Raw genomic sequence first — 13044 nt, forward strand, 5'->3', positions numbered from 1 at the left:
TGAATGTAAACTATTTTAAAAAAAGAATCATGTTTTAAAGTTGATTTAAAGATGAAGATAATTAAGTTTTGGAATTTGAGTAAGTAAGCAAATTTGAAGGAGTTTTAATGGAGTTCGATTAACTAATTTCACTTTACAACATTTTAGGAAAAGTTTGAAGTATTTTCTGAAACTTTGACTTAGTAAAACTGAAACAATTCCGAGCCTTTGGAAACAGATTTAAGAATGAAATTGAAATTGGTTTTCAACTTAAATGATTTGGTTTTGGTTTAAGTAAGTTAGTTTTGAAATTGGTTCGGAATATTTGGATACATGACTTGGTTTTGGTTTAAATTCAATTTATTTATTCAAATAAAAAAGTTAATGTTTCGAAAGTTTTCAAGGAATTTAAGAAATGAGTTAAGTTATTCTCCCCTGAAGTCTTGAGACTCCGCTGAGGAATTTTATGACAAAATTTTGATTTAGAAATGAATGATTTTGAGTCTTTCAAAAGAGATTTTGAATTTGGCATGATTTTGTGATTGTTTGGAAGTGTTGGAAAGATGTGGAATGTGGTTCCGTTTTGAAAAGTGATTCTTGGCAAGATGTGAATTGAGTACATTTGTTATTTAAAAGAAAATGGGCCAAGAATGAATTTGAAATAAGTTATTGAGCCTGATTGATTGTGGATATCATCAAGATTGATGAGTTATTACTTGGTAGGCATAAGGGCCGGGTTCGTCCTACTTATGCTAAGATGAGATTGTTGATAAGTCGCTTGCGCCTGGCAAGGACGGTGGTTTAATCCTGCTTGTCGAAGTGCGGCGCCCACGTAAGGACGGTGGTTTAATCCTGCTTATGGTGAAGGCAAGGACAGTGGTTTGATCCCGCTTGTGTGTTCCGGGCAAGGACGATGGTTTAATCCCGCTTGTCTGTAGGACATACGGATAAAGACGGTGGTTGGATCCCGCTTATCCTAGTAGGGTTTGGCAACATAACCAACAATGTGATATCACTGCCAGTAAGACAGACATTCATCATTTGCATTTATGTGACATTGTTTGGGTGTGCATATTGTAATTGGTTTGCCTATATGAATACTTATGTTAACTGTTAACTGCTATATTTGTTGTAATTGCTATTGATTGTGTTTGAACTATAGTATTTGTGATTGTGTTTGATGGGTTGGGTTGTGATGAATTGGTTGATGATTGAGTTGTTTGGGCCAGGGGCCATGTTGGATTGGATGGGCTTGAGGCCGTGGTTGGTATGTTGAGTTCTAGTTTTGTATAAAGTATCCGACCAGTTCAGCATAGACTTAATGAACTTATGCTTGGAACGGGATGATCATTTATACCGCGTATGTAACTGCTTTCATGGTTGTGGTCTAGAAAAGTATGAAAAATCAAACTCTTACAGCATAGACTTAATTGAACCTATGTTTGGGACATGTTGGTCATTCATACTGTCTAGGAAAAACTTTTCAGATTTTGCAAGTTTTAAAATATTTGAGAAATTTACCAAGTCTTCGAAAAGGGATTTTCTGGATTTCGAATGTGTACCCAAGGTTTTTGGAAAGACTCATAAGACGAGCCATGATCATTGTACTCTACGAATAATTTTATATTACATATCTTGTTATAGCAATTTCTGTAAATCCTATAGTGAGAACAAGCGAAGACGACGTTCTCACTCCCCTACAGGTTATTCCTTTTCAGGATATGGACGACGAATCTTCAGTAGAGTTATATTCATTTTTTGTTTATTCGGTATTTTTGTATTATCTTAGCTATTATTTTTCCCTCGCCTTTATCTTTATTAAGTTTGTAAGAGGGATAGGAAATTATGATATGTATGTTTGTAAGCTAGTGTTTTATATATATATATCTTAAGGTATTGTATCTGGTTTGTATGTACATGTATGTTTATGTTTTCAACAAAAAATGTATTTTTTAAGGTTATGCGGTTTTAAGTTTTAAACAGGCTCATATTTTAGTATTAAATATGTTTAGAGTTGTCGTAATGCCCAAGCTATCAGAGTGGCGCAGTCGGAAGTATGACATTCGGATAGTGAGGGTGTTACATTTGTGGTATCAGAGCAGTCTTTTCTGTAGAGCCCGAGGAATGGACTGACTATGCTTCAATTGCATACTCTGAGCTTTGTCATGTAATAGTCTTGTTAGGATAACGAGATTTAGAGCTTTTTGCACATGACAGTCTATTGATTAATGTTGTTAGTCTTGCATTGCATAATTCCTTGTGTTAAGTTTGGCCGGCTTAAAACGAGTGGATTATGTATATGAATGTACTAATGGGTTATTATAGACGAGATACGAGTAATAGGTAACGTGACTCGTGGGTTTTGGGAACGTTAGAAACTATTTCTCGAGATTATCCAGTTATATATCTTGAATTCTACTGGAGTCAACTTGTTCTTTCATAGCCTAACTTGAAGTTCTTGTTTGCAAATTCTTTTGAAAGTAGTTTGATTTTTCTAACCCTATTCCTCTATGCATATGCATTCTTGTTTGATCCTACTTTTATATTCTTGTTTGAAATCCATGTTGCATCTGCCTTTCTTTGTTTAACTTCTTCTTCGTGATTCGTATATTTTTTTTATATGACCTTGACCTCGTCTTCATCCACTGTGCTTTTTAGGTCCTTATTCCAAATCCACTTATAATTTAGGTTTTCTCTTATTTGACCGCATTTACAATCAATTTTCAAATTTTTATAAAGATTGCTTTTGATTCAATATACACTTATTTATAGAAAACTTTGAAAATTCCTTATGCAATTTAAAAACTATTTATTTCTAATACTTCGCATGTTCTTTTACTGGTTTACAGAACTATACTTACTTTACATACAATTTGACTTTTCAAATAATTTTACTACGGTTCCTATACGTAACTTTATTTGATTATGTACTTAGGTATTTTTTTTATTATCCAAAAAGGAAGGGATTTTCGCTTTTATTCTAGTTAGCTTTCGTTTGACAAATTGAGTTTAATTTAGCATGATACATTATTTATGCATTTGTAGTTCTTTTGAAAATATTGGGTTCATACCTTTCCTCTCAAGTATGGACTAATTCTTTAAGCTTTTGTTTCTATGTTGTGATACTTGATTTTGTTTTTAACTATTCTTTTTCTTTTATGAACACCACCATTAGTCTCAGTTTTCCTTCTCTTGTAAATCTCATACTCATCCGAGTCAGCTTGAATTTGTTTCTATCTAGTGCGTTGTTTGTTCTCTTAATTGTCCTTCTTTAGCCAAAGGTTCTTTCTTGAAAATTCACTGTTGATTGAGTTGTCTTTCCTTACGAGTTTTGTATTCTTTTGGACAAATGAAAAGTTTGTTTGATGTCCCATGCTTCGTGGATCTTGTTTGAACTCCCTTGATTTAAGATCCTTTCTTGTTTGGTCTGATTTCTTTTTAAGTACATCTTAATATTCTTGAATATTCTTATGTGATGGCAATTTCAAGTGTATTCTTAGAGTTTTGATGTGAACTTTTGAAACAAGTTTTGGATTCTCTTAAAAAATTTAAATCGATTCTTCCCGCTTAAATTGCATCCATAGCTATTCTTTAAATTGACAAAATTATTTTGAAGTTGGCATGCACTGTTTTAAATAAAATTTTGACACTGACTGATAAGCAAATTTTTACCTCAGAGTTTCCTTTTCTAAATAGAGTTTAACTTGTTCCATATTTGCTATAAATTTTATACACGCTTGTTTGAATATAAACTTTGAGAATTCTTGAACAAACATTTGATTTTCTTACAACCTTGCCACAATTTCAGTATATACCTTTATTTGATTAAGTACCTAAATGTCTTTCAGGATTTTCAAAATTGTTTGGCCTTAACTCAATTGACTTTCATTTTTCAAACCTCACCTATTTTGTCTTTTACTTGGAAACTATTTGGACAAAATGCAATTTAGTTTTTTTTAACCATATTGTAGTTTTGATATATGTTTCTGTCACCCTTTTGTAAAATGCGAGTTACATACCTTTCTTTTAGCACATAAGGTGATCTTCCTTCAGTTTTTCATTCTTTATATTCAAATGTATTATGTGTACTTAATCATAAACTTTAAACCTTGAGAGTGCCATCACTAGCTTTAGTTAACCTTCTTCTATGATTTTATACTTTTTAACTCAGCTTGATTTAGTTCCAAACTACTGCCTTGCTTATCTTTTTTGTGTTCCTATCAGTTATCTCTGGTTTGGGAGTCATCCTTGAGGTTGTTAAACTGAATTTCTTTCCAATACTCTTCATCGATTGTACATCCTTGTTTACTTGTAGATTCAGCAGTTCTTTCAAAACTCTTGCGGAGATTATCCTTGTTGTTTGTCCTTCTTTTTTCAAAGTCTTTTATCCTTCTGAATAAACTCGAGAATTATTTTGATGTCACGTGCGATCTTTAGATATAGTAATGCGATGCTTTAGTTCTCTAGAATGTGGTTTGCGGTTATGGAAAGGGAAGCAGTAAGTGTCCGACATTATGAGATGTTGTGGGAGTTTTGTTTCTCGCGGAAGAGTTTGCAGATGTTAGGCTTGTGACCAGTTATGGAGTTGTGAAGTAATTGATGGAATTAGGAAGTTGATATTTGGAAAGGGGTACGAGATCTGTGAGTGAACGTTATATCTGTTGTTAGATACCAACCTGCTTTGTAGCCTTTTTGCCATGCTAACCACCGCTTTGCTTATCTTGACTTGCACCCTATATTATTTCTTCAAGCTTTTGTAAAGTTTTGAAACCATATAACCTTTTTGCATCGAGCCTATCTTTATCTTCTGCCTTGCGCTATATTTCACCCTTATATTTCAATCTTATGGATGTCAGGTATTTGAACTTATGTATATATATATATATGTGTGTGTGTGTGTGTGTGTGTGTGTGTGTGTGTGTGTGTGTGTTAAGATTTCTTACTTTTCTAAAAAATATTTAAAAAGTAGATCACTAAGGCTATGTATTATCTTATGCATTATTTTAATTTTCGAGGACGAAAATTTTTATAAGGTGGGTGGAATGTAGGATCCAAGACTTTTGAAAAGTCCTATTTTGAACTAATCTCAAATCATATATTTATTTACAGTTTTAATTTCAAAAATTCTTTTTATTGAAAATAATTTAAGGCAATTTTGATTAATTGGATTTGAAATAAATTAAGGTTTTTATCCAAACTCTATACTTATGGATTATTTTTCTATTTATGATTTAAAGTTTTAGAAATTCAAAAATAATGAGGTTTGGCTATTTAAATCAGAATTTCATCTAATTTTATGATTATTGAATTAATTTCTATAATTAAGTTATAAAGTTGGTAGTTATGAAATAATAAGAATTTTATATGATTTGATTTTAGATCAATTATATTTATATCATTCAATAATTTAAGTTTTAAGGATAAAGAAAATTAATTATATTACTATGTATTTTCAATTAGAGAAATTGATTGATAATCAATTAGTATTTTTATACCACAAATAATATTTAAAATTAATTTTAGAGATTAAATTAGTTTTTCAAATTAATACTCTATGTTCAAATTTTATTAAAATTACCTTACTCTAATTAAACCCAAAACCCCCAAATGGAAACCCTAATTCTACCTCAACATAACACTCTCTCACACACACTCCCCAACCAAACCCTAGCCCCATCACCCACGGTTAACAGAAGGAAAAGAAAGAAAGAAAGAAAGAAAGAAGAAAAGAAAAGAAAGGGAAGGGGAGAGAAGTAGGGCGCGGGAAGAGGGAGGTGGCGTGGTGGGTGTCAGTGCCACCGTCGCCACCGCTGCTGGCAGAGGAGAGAGGAGGTCCAAGAGGAGAGTGTCGGTGGAGGGAGGAGCTCGTGCCACCATCGCAGACCGCCGCTGCCACCGCGCCACTCATCGCCATCACGAGGAGAACCAAGACCGAGGGAGAGAGAGAGAGAGAGCCGCGCGAGGAGGAGTCTTCATGGTCGCCATTCGTCCTCCCTGCTGCCAGACATCGTCGCCGCCGTTCATGAGAAGAGAGTGAGAGAGAGAGAGACGTGCTGCGTGGGAGCTGCCGCCATGAAGCCCGTTGCCATTGTTGCAGCTGTCCGCGTTGCCACCGTCGCCGAAGGGAGCCAGCATCGCCGTCGTTCATGGGTGAAGCAGAGGACAGAGAGATCTGCGAGACAGGAAGGGCCGTGACCTGTCTAGTTGCTGTCCATGTCGCTATCGTCCATGGGTGAAGCAGAGGAGAGAGATCCGCGAGGAAGGGAGTAGCTCGACCCGTCCAGCTGTCGTGCCCAGTCGCCGTTCTTGTCTCGGTACCGTCTTCGTCCGAACCGCCGCCAGATCCACCACTGCCGAAACTTCTGGCCGAGCCTCTACCGCCGAGAACGCCTCTGCCGCCACTAAGAACCATTGCCGGTAAGGGTTTTTAAGTTAGCTTTCGTTCCTTTTGAGTTTCCGGAAGCTTTTCATCGCTGCATGTTTGTTACAGTCGTCGTTGCCAGAGTTCTGGTCGCCGCTGCCGCTCGAGGTGGTTGCCGGGGCTGCCGCCAAGCTGGTTCAGTGAACGCCGCTGTTTTGTTTTCTTAGTTCGGTAAGTATTTATGTTTCAGAAAACCCCTACGTTAGTATTCTATTATGCTTGGTTATAAACTATGAGGTTAGGTAACGTAAGTTTGAGGTATGTATGTTGAATTCCGCTTTTAAGTTGCTGTGAGTGCTGCAAAAGTGATAAAGGGCTAAGTTTGTGGTTGTCGTCGGTTCCGGGCGGAGAGGAAAGAGTTCGGTTGAAGCGTTTGGGTTATAGTTTCGACGAGTCAAGGTAGGGGATTTTTATACAAACTAATTTATTTTAAATGAGAATTGTTATAAATAGATATGCTGTGCGAAATGTATTTCTGGTGATTGTGTAAGTCTTATGAATTGTCTGATTTTGTCTTGAATGAATATGGTTGCCTGTTTGATTGAAACAATGTTTGATTTTGATAAATTGGAGATTTCTGGATTGGTTGATTTGAAATGGTTTTTGATAATCTGAAATTTGAGTTTTTGTTTTATTGGAAACTGATTTGGTCTTGAACCTGTAGGAAAGAGTTGATGATTGGTTTGGTTGGAATCTGGAAAGGGTGGCAAAGTCCAAGTTTTAGGAGAGATGCTGCCGAAATTTCTATAAAATCCAAGATTTTATTTGAAATGGTATTTTAAAAAAGAATGGATTATGCCTTGAACTGTATTACTGATAAATGGATTATGTTTGAACCCTTTTATTAAGGAAATTATTATATTTTGAATGTAAACTATTTTAGAAAAGAATCGTGTTTTAAAGTCAATTTCAAGATGAAGATAATTAAGTTTTGGAATTTGAGTAAGTAAGCGAATTTGAAGGAGTTTTAATGGAGTTTGATTAACTAATTTCACTTTGCAACATTTTAGGAAAAGTTTGAAGTATTTTTTGAAACTTTGACTTAGTAAAACAGAAACAATTCCGAGCCTTTGGAAACAGATTTAAGAATGAAACTGAAATTGGTTTTCGGCTTAAATGATTTGGTTTTGGTTTAAGTAAGTTGGTTTTGAAATTGGTTCGGAATATTTGGATACATGACTTGGTTTTAGTTTAAATTCAATTTATTTATTCAAATCAAGAAGTTAAGGTTTCGGAGGTTTTCAAGGAATTTAAGAAATGAGTTAGGTTATTCTCCCCTGAAGTCTTGAGACTCCGTTGAGGAATTTTATGATCAAATCCTGATTTTGAAATGAATGATTTTGAGTCTTTCAAAAGAGATTTTGAATTTGGCATGGTTTTGTGATTGTTTGGAAGTGTTGGAAAGATGTGGAATGTGGCTCTGATAAAACCCATTTTTTGGGTTTATCTTGTGCTTAATTGAGTGGATTTTATCCACTAAACTCACACTTATTCATATAATTCGCATGGTTTTACAAATCCTTCCTAATTTTGTACTATGATTGAAAACATGCTTCTTTTGCCTTAAATTTGGTAATTTTAAGCCTCTCTTATTACCATTTGATGCCGTGATATGTTCATTAAGTGTTTTCAGGGGTTATAGGGTAGGAATGGCTTAGAGGATGGAAAGGAAGCATATAAAAGTGGAAGGAACACAAGAAATTGAAGGAATTACTAAGCTGTCAAGCCTGACCTCTTGGTACTAAATCAATCATAACTTGAGCTACAGAAGTCTGAATGAGGCAGTTCCAGTTGCGTTGGAAAGCTAACATCCGGGGCTTCAAAATGATATACAAATTGTCATAGTTTCCATGCAGTTAGGCAACGCACATGCGTGGATGGCGCTTACGCGTGACCTTGCAAAAGTTCAGCGATGCGTACGCGTGGGCGACGCATACGCGTGACAGAGCCACGTGCTACACGTATCAAAAATTGCTGGGGGCGATTTCTGGGCTGTTTTTGGCCTAGTTCCAAGCCTAAAAACACAGATTAGAGGCTACAAAGTGGAGGAATCATGCAGACAACATTCATTCACATAATTTTTAGGTTTTAGATGTAGTTTTCTAAAGAGGGAGGCTCTCTCCTCTCTCTAGGTTTTAGGTTCTTAGTTTTATTCCTTCTCAATTTCTGAATTTTATCTTATTTCTACTTAGTTCTCTTCTACTTTTAATTGTTCTAGCATTCTAGTTTATTTATTTCCCTTGTTGATTACTTTATGTTGTCAATTTAGGTTATGAATTCTCATGTTAGATTTGATTTTTTATTTAATGCAATTTGAGGTATTTCATAATTATTGTTCCTTTCTTCGTTTGTTATTATTGATGTTTGCAATTGGTTGTTTAGATTTAATATTCTTTGTTATTTTTCTATGTTTTTATGTTGTGCCTTCCAAGTATTTGATAAAATGCTTGGGAGGGTTTTAAGTTAGATTTTTATATTCTTAGTTTGAATTGATTAATTAGAGGCTCTTGAATCATCATAAGTCTCTTGTTGGTTGGTGATTAAAACTTGCTAGTTAGCTTGAGCTTCACTAACTCTAGTCTTTGATTAGGACTTATGAATTCAAGTTGATTTTCTCAGTTGACTTACCTTCAATTGTTAGAGGTTAACTAAGTAAGAGCAAAAGGCAATTACCATCGCAAGTGACTATGATAATGAGGATAGGAATTCTAATTATCAATATTTGCTAAGACTTTTTTTAATTATTATTTTATTTCCTTGCTATTTAAATTCCTTATTCAACATTTAAAAACCCAAAAAGATATAGTCTCATAGCCAATAGTAAAAACACTTCCCTGCAATTCCTTGAGAGACGACCCGATGTTTGAATACTTCGGTTAATTTTATTGGGTTTGCTTTAGTGACAAACAAATTAAATTTGATTGAGGTTTAATTGTCGGTTTAGATCTATACTTACAACGCGCTTATTTTTGTGAAATTCTTTACCGACGATTTTTCCAACATCAATTTTTGGCGCCGTTGCCGGAGAATTGCAAACGTGTGCCTTATTATTGGTTATTGTGAATATTGTGAATAAATTTGCTTTTCCATTTCTTAGTTAGTTATTTCTAGTTTTAGGAGTTCAGTTTCATTATTCCTTATTAGTTTTGTTTTTATTTTCTCTTGATACTATGAATTCTCACCCCTTTGGCTATGAGTTTGGTTACAATCATGTTATAGGAAGAGGAGATTACAATGAAAGCTTGCATCAAGGATGGGACAATCAAGAATAGGAAGAACCACAAGGATTTGATCAACCCTCTTGGCAACAACCTCCACCCACTTACAATGAGCAAGAACCATTCCAAGGTGCATATCAATCCAATGGATATGGTGGACCCTCTTGTAGTTACCAACAAGCCCCAGCCCCACCATTTGCCTATGAACCCCCTCCTCAACATAGCTTTGAACCACCATACTCACAAGCCACCTACTACCAAACACCCTCATATGATCCTAACTCATATCCACCATACCAACCACCTTATGAGCCATATGAACCATACATAGAGCCACCCCAATTCCAACACAATTACTCCCAAGAACCACCACCTCCGTATACACCATGTCCATATCCATCAATCCAAGAGCCATATGATCCTAATTATGTTAGCCAAGTGGAACAAGAGTCAAAAGATCGTCTCAAGAAAGCAATGGATCAACTTCAAGCAACCATCCGTCAAAAGTTCGAACCATGTGAGAACCAAGGATTGAAGTGTGTTGTACAACAAGTGGAAAAGATGGAGAGTGTTGAACCACCACACCCTTATTATGATGAACCACCCTCATATCATGAACCCTTCCTCCCAAGTAATGAACCCTCATATCCACCCCAATCTCAAATGAATGACACTCTAAGCGTTCTTCTTCAAGAGTAAATAGAGATGCAAAGGATGACACAAGAGTTCATAGCTACCTTGACCGATGTAGTAGGTAATTTAGCCTCACTACACTTCAACACTCAAAGTACTCCCATGGCTACATGTGGAGAATCAATAGAAGAGCGTAGCATGAAGGAGACACTAGAAACTCCGGTGGACAACGAGAAATGTGACTTTGTATTGGAACAAGTGGAGGAAGCCATAATAGTTGAAGAGGAAGAAGTGGTTGAAGACTTAGGAGATGCCAAACCTCCATGGGAATCACGAGTTGTAGAGTATTCCTCCAAGAAGATTGAAATTGATGTCAAGGAGGCTAGTGCACAACCTCCATGGCATATTCCTTATGAAGAATTGGATGTGATAGATCAAGAAGCAAGTTCCCTTGGTGATGATGATCATTGATGAACGGAAAATTGATGGTTTAGAATTTCATAAATGAATTCTCGTTGCAAGTATAGTTTCTAAACCAACATTAATCCTTTCATACAAAAATTTGTTTATCACTAAAACAAACCCCTAAATTTATAAACCGAAGTATTGAACCTCGGGTCATTCTCCCTAGGAATTGCGATAAAGTGTTCTTGTTATTGGTTAGAGGTGTGTTTTGGGGTTTTGTATAAGAGACATGAAATGTAAATGGCAAGGAAATTAAACTAACAACTAACAAAGCTCTTGACAAGGAATGAGAATTAGAAGTCCTATCCTAGTTATCCTCCTCAATTGTGACCACAATTATCCGTTGCTACTACTTAGTTAACCTCTAACCATTGAGGAAAGTCAAGTGGATGAATCAACTTGATTCCACAAGTCCTAGCCAACTCCCAAGGGAAAGACTAGTTTTAGTGGTATCCAAATCAATTAGCAACTTCTAATTATCAATCAACAAAGGAATTAGATAACTCAAGCATCACTAATTACTCTACCTAGGCCAAGAGGAGTAGAATCTATACTAAAATCCAACCAAGCATTTCATCAAACACTTGGAAGGCACAAAAGAAAAGCAAAGTAAAGTGATAACAACAATGAAATCTAACAACTACTTATTGCAAGGAATTAACAACAACAATCAAAAGAAGCACAATTATTATGAATTACCTCTAATTGAATTGAAAGAGAAGAGAAGAAACAAAAGTAGATCTACAACAAAGTATAAGAACAACATAAAGGAAATTACAACAAAGGAATAGAAGAATGATGATTGCAACAATAAGAATTGAGAAGCAAAGGTAGAAGAAAGCATGAATGAAAACCTAGATCTAAGAACTGAACCTAATCCTAATTCTAATCCTAGAGAGAAGAGAGAGCTTCTCTCACTAAAACTACTCTAAACTAATCCTAATGTGTGTAAAAAATGATACTACCTCCTCATTCCCTTCAATCCTTGGTCCTTTAAATGCATCTTGGCACCAAAGTTGGTTGCAAATTGGGCCCCACAACTCTCAGAAATTGCTGGGCACATTTTCTATTTAAAAATCACGTGCAGCCACCGGCGCGTACGCGTACAGTGCGCATACCGTGCGCGTGCGCGTGGATGATGTTTCTCAAATCTTTGGCTTTTTATGATTTCTCCACTTTGTATACTTTCTGGTGCACGAATTGTGAATCACACTTTTCACAGCGCGTACCACTAACCAGCAAGTGCACTGGGTCGTCCAAGTAATACCTTACGTGAGTAAGGGTCGAATCCCACAGAGATTGTTGGCTTGAAGCAATCTATGGTTATCTTGTAAATCTTAGTCAGGAAGTCAATTATGTTTATCAGTTGAATTGTGAATAACCAGTAGAGCATAAATTAAAAGTTACTTGTTGTGCAATAATGGATAATATGTTGGAGTTTTGGAGATGCTTTGTCCTCTAAATCTCTGCTTTCCTCTGTCTTCTGATTCACGCACGCACGTCCTCCTATGGCAAGCTGTGTGTTGGTGGATCACCGTTGTCAATGGCTACCTTTAGATTCTAATTAGATGAGCGGGACTAGTAGCTTTTTGCTTCTGAACAGTTTTGGCGTCTCGCTTTATCCATTGAAGCTCAGAGTGATTGGCATCTATAGGAACTCAGAATTCAGATAGTGTTATTGATTCTCTTAGTTCAGTGTGATGATTCTTGAACACAGCTTCTTTATGAGTCTTGGCCGTGGCCCTAAGCACTTTGTTTTCCAGTATTACTACCGGATACATAAATGCCACAGACACATAATTGGGTGAACCTTTTAGATTGTGACTCAGCTTTGCTAAAGTCCCCAATTAGAGGTGTCCAGAGTTCTTAAGCACACTCTTCTTTTTGCTTTGGACCTTGACTTTAACCGCTCAGTCTCAAGTTTTCACTTGACACCTTCACGCCACAAGCACATGGTTAGGGACAGCTTGGTTTAGCCGCTTAGGTCAGGATTTTATTCCTTTTTGGCCCTCCTATCCACTGATGCTCAAAGCCTTGGGATCCTTTTTATTACCCTTGCCTTTTGGTTTTAAGGGCTTTGGCTTTTTTTGCTTGCTTTCTCTTTTTTTCTTTCTCTTTTTTTTTTTTTTCTGCAAGCTTTGTTCTTTGCTGCTTTTTCTTGCTTCAAGAATCATTTTTATGATTTTTCAGATTCTCAATAACATGTCTCATGTTCATTATTCTTTCAAGAGCCAACATATTTAACAGTCTTAAACAACAAATTCAAAAGACATATGCACTGTTCAAGCATTCATTCAGAAGACAGAAAGCATTGCCACCACATTTAAC

At 35.9% G+C, this 13044-nt stretch overlaps 1 long non-coding RNA gene across 1 annotated transcript in view; it reads left to right on the forward strand.

Moving 5' to 3' along the window:
* The window catches only part of LOC110264223, a 23380-nt gene continuing 10738 nt past the window's right edge, over positions 403-13044 (forward strand). The window contains exon 1 of the long non-coding RNA XR_002349955.1: positions 403-544. This is a non-coding gene — a long non-coding RNA (uncharacterized LOC110264223). The remainder of the gene's footprint in view (positions 545-13044) is intronic.

This window comes from Arachis ipaensis, chromosome B07 (assembly GCF_000816755.2).
Source record: "Arachis ipaensis cultivar K30076 chromosome B07, Araip1.1, whole genome shotgun sequence".
Taxonomy (NCBI): Eukaryota; Viridiplantae; Streptophyta; class Magnoliopsida; order Fabales; family Fabaceae; genus Arachis; species Arachis ipaensis.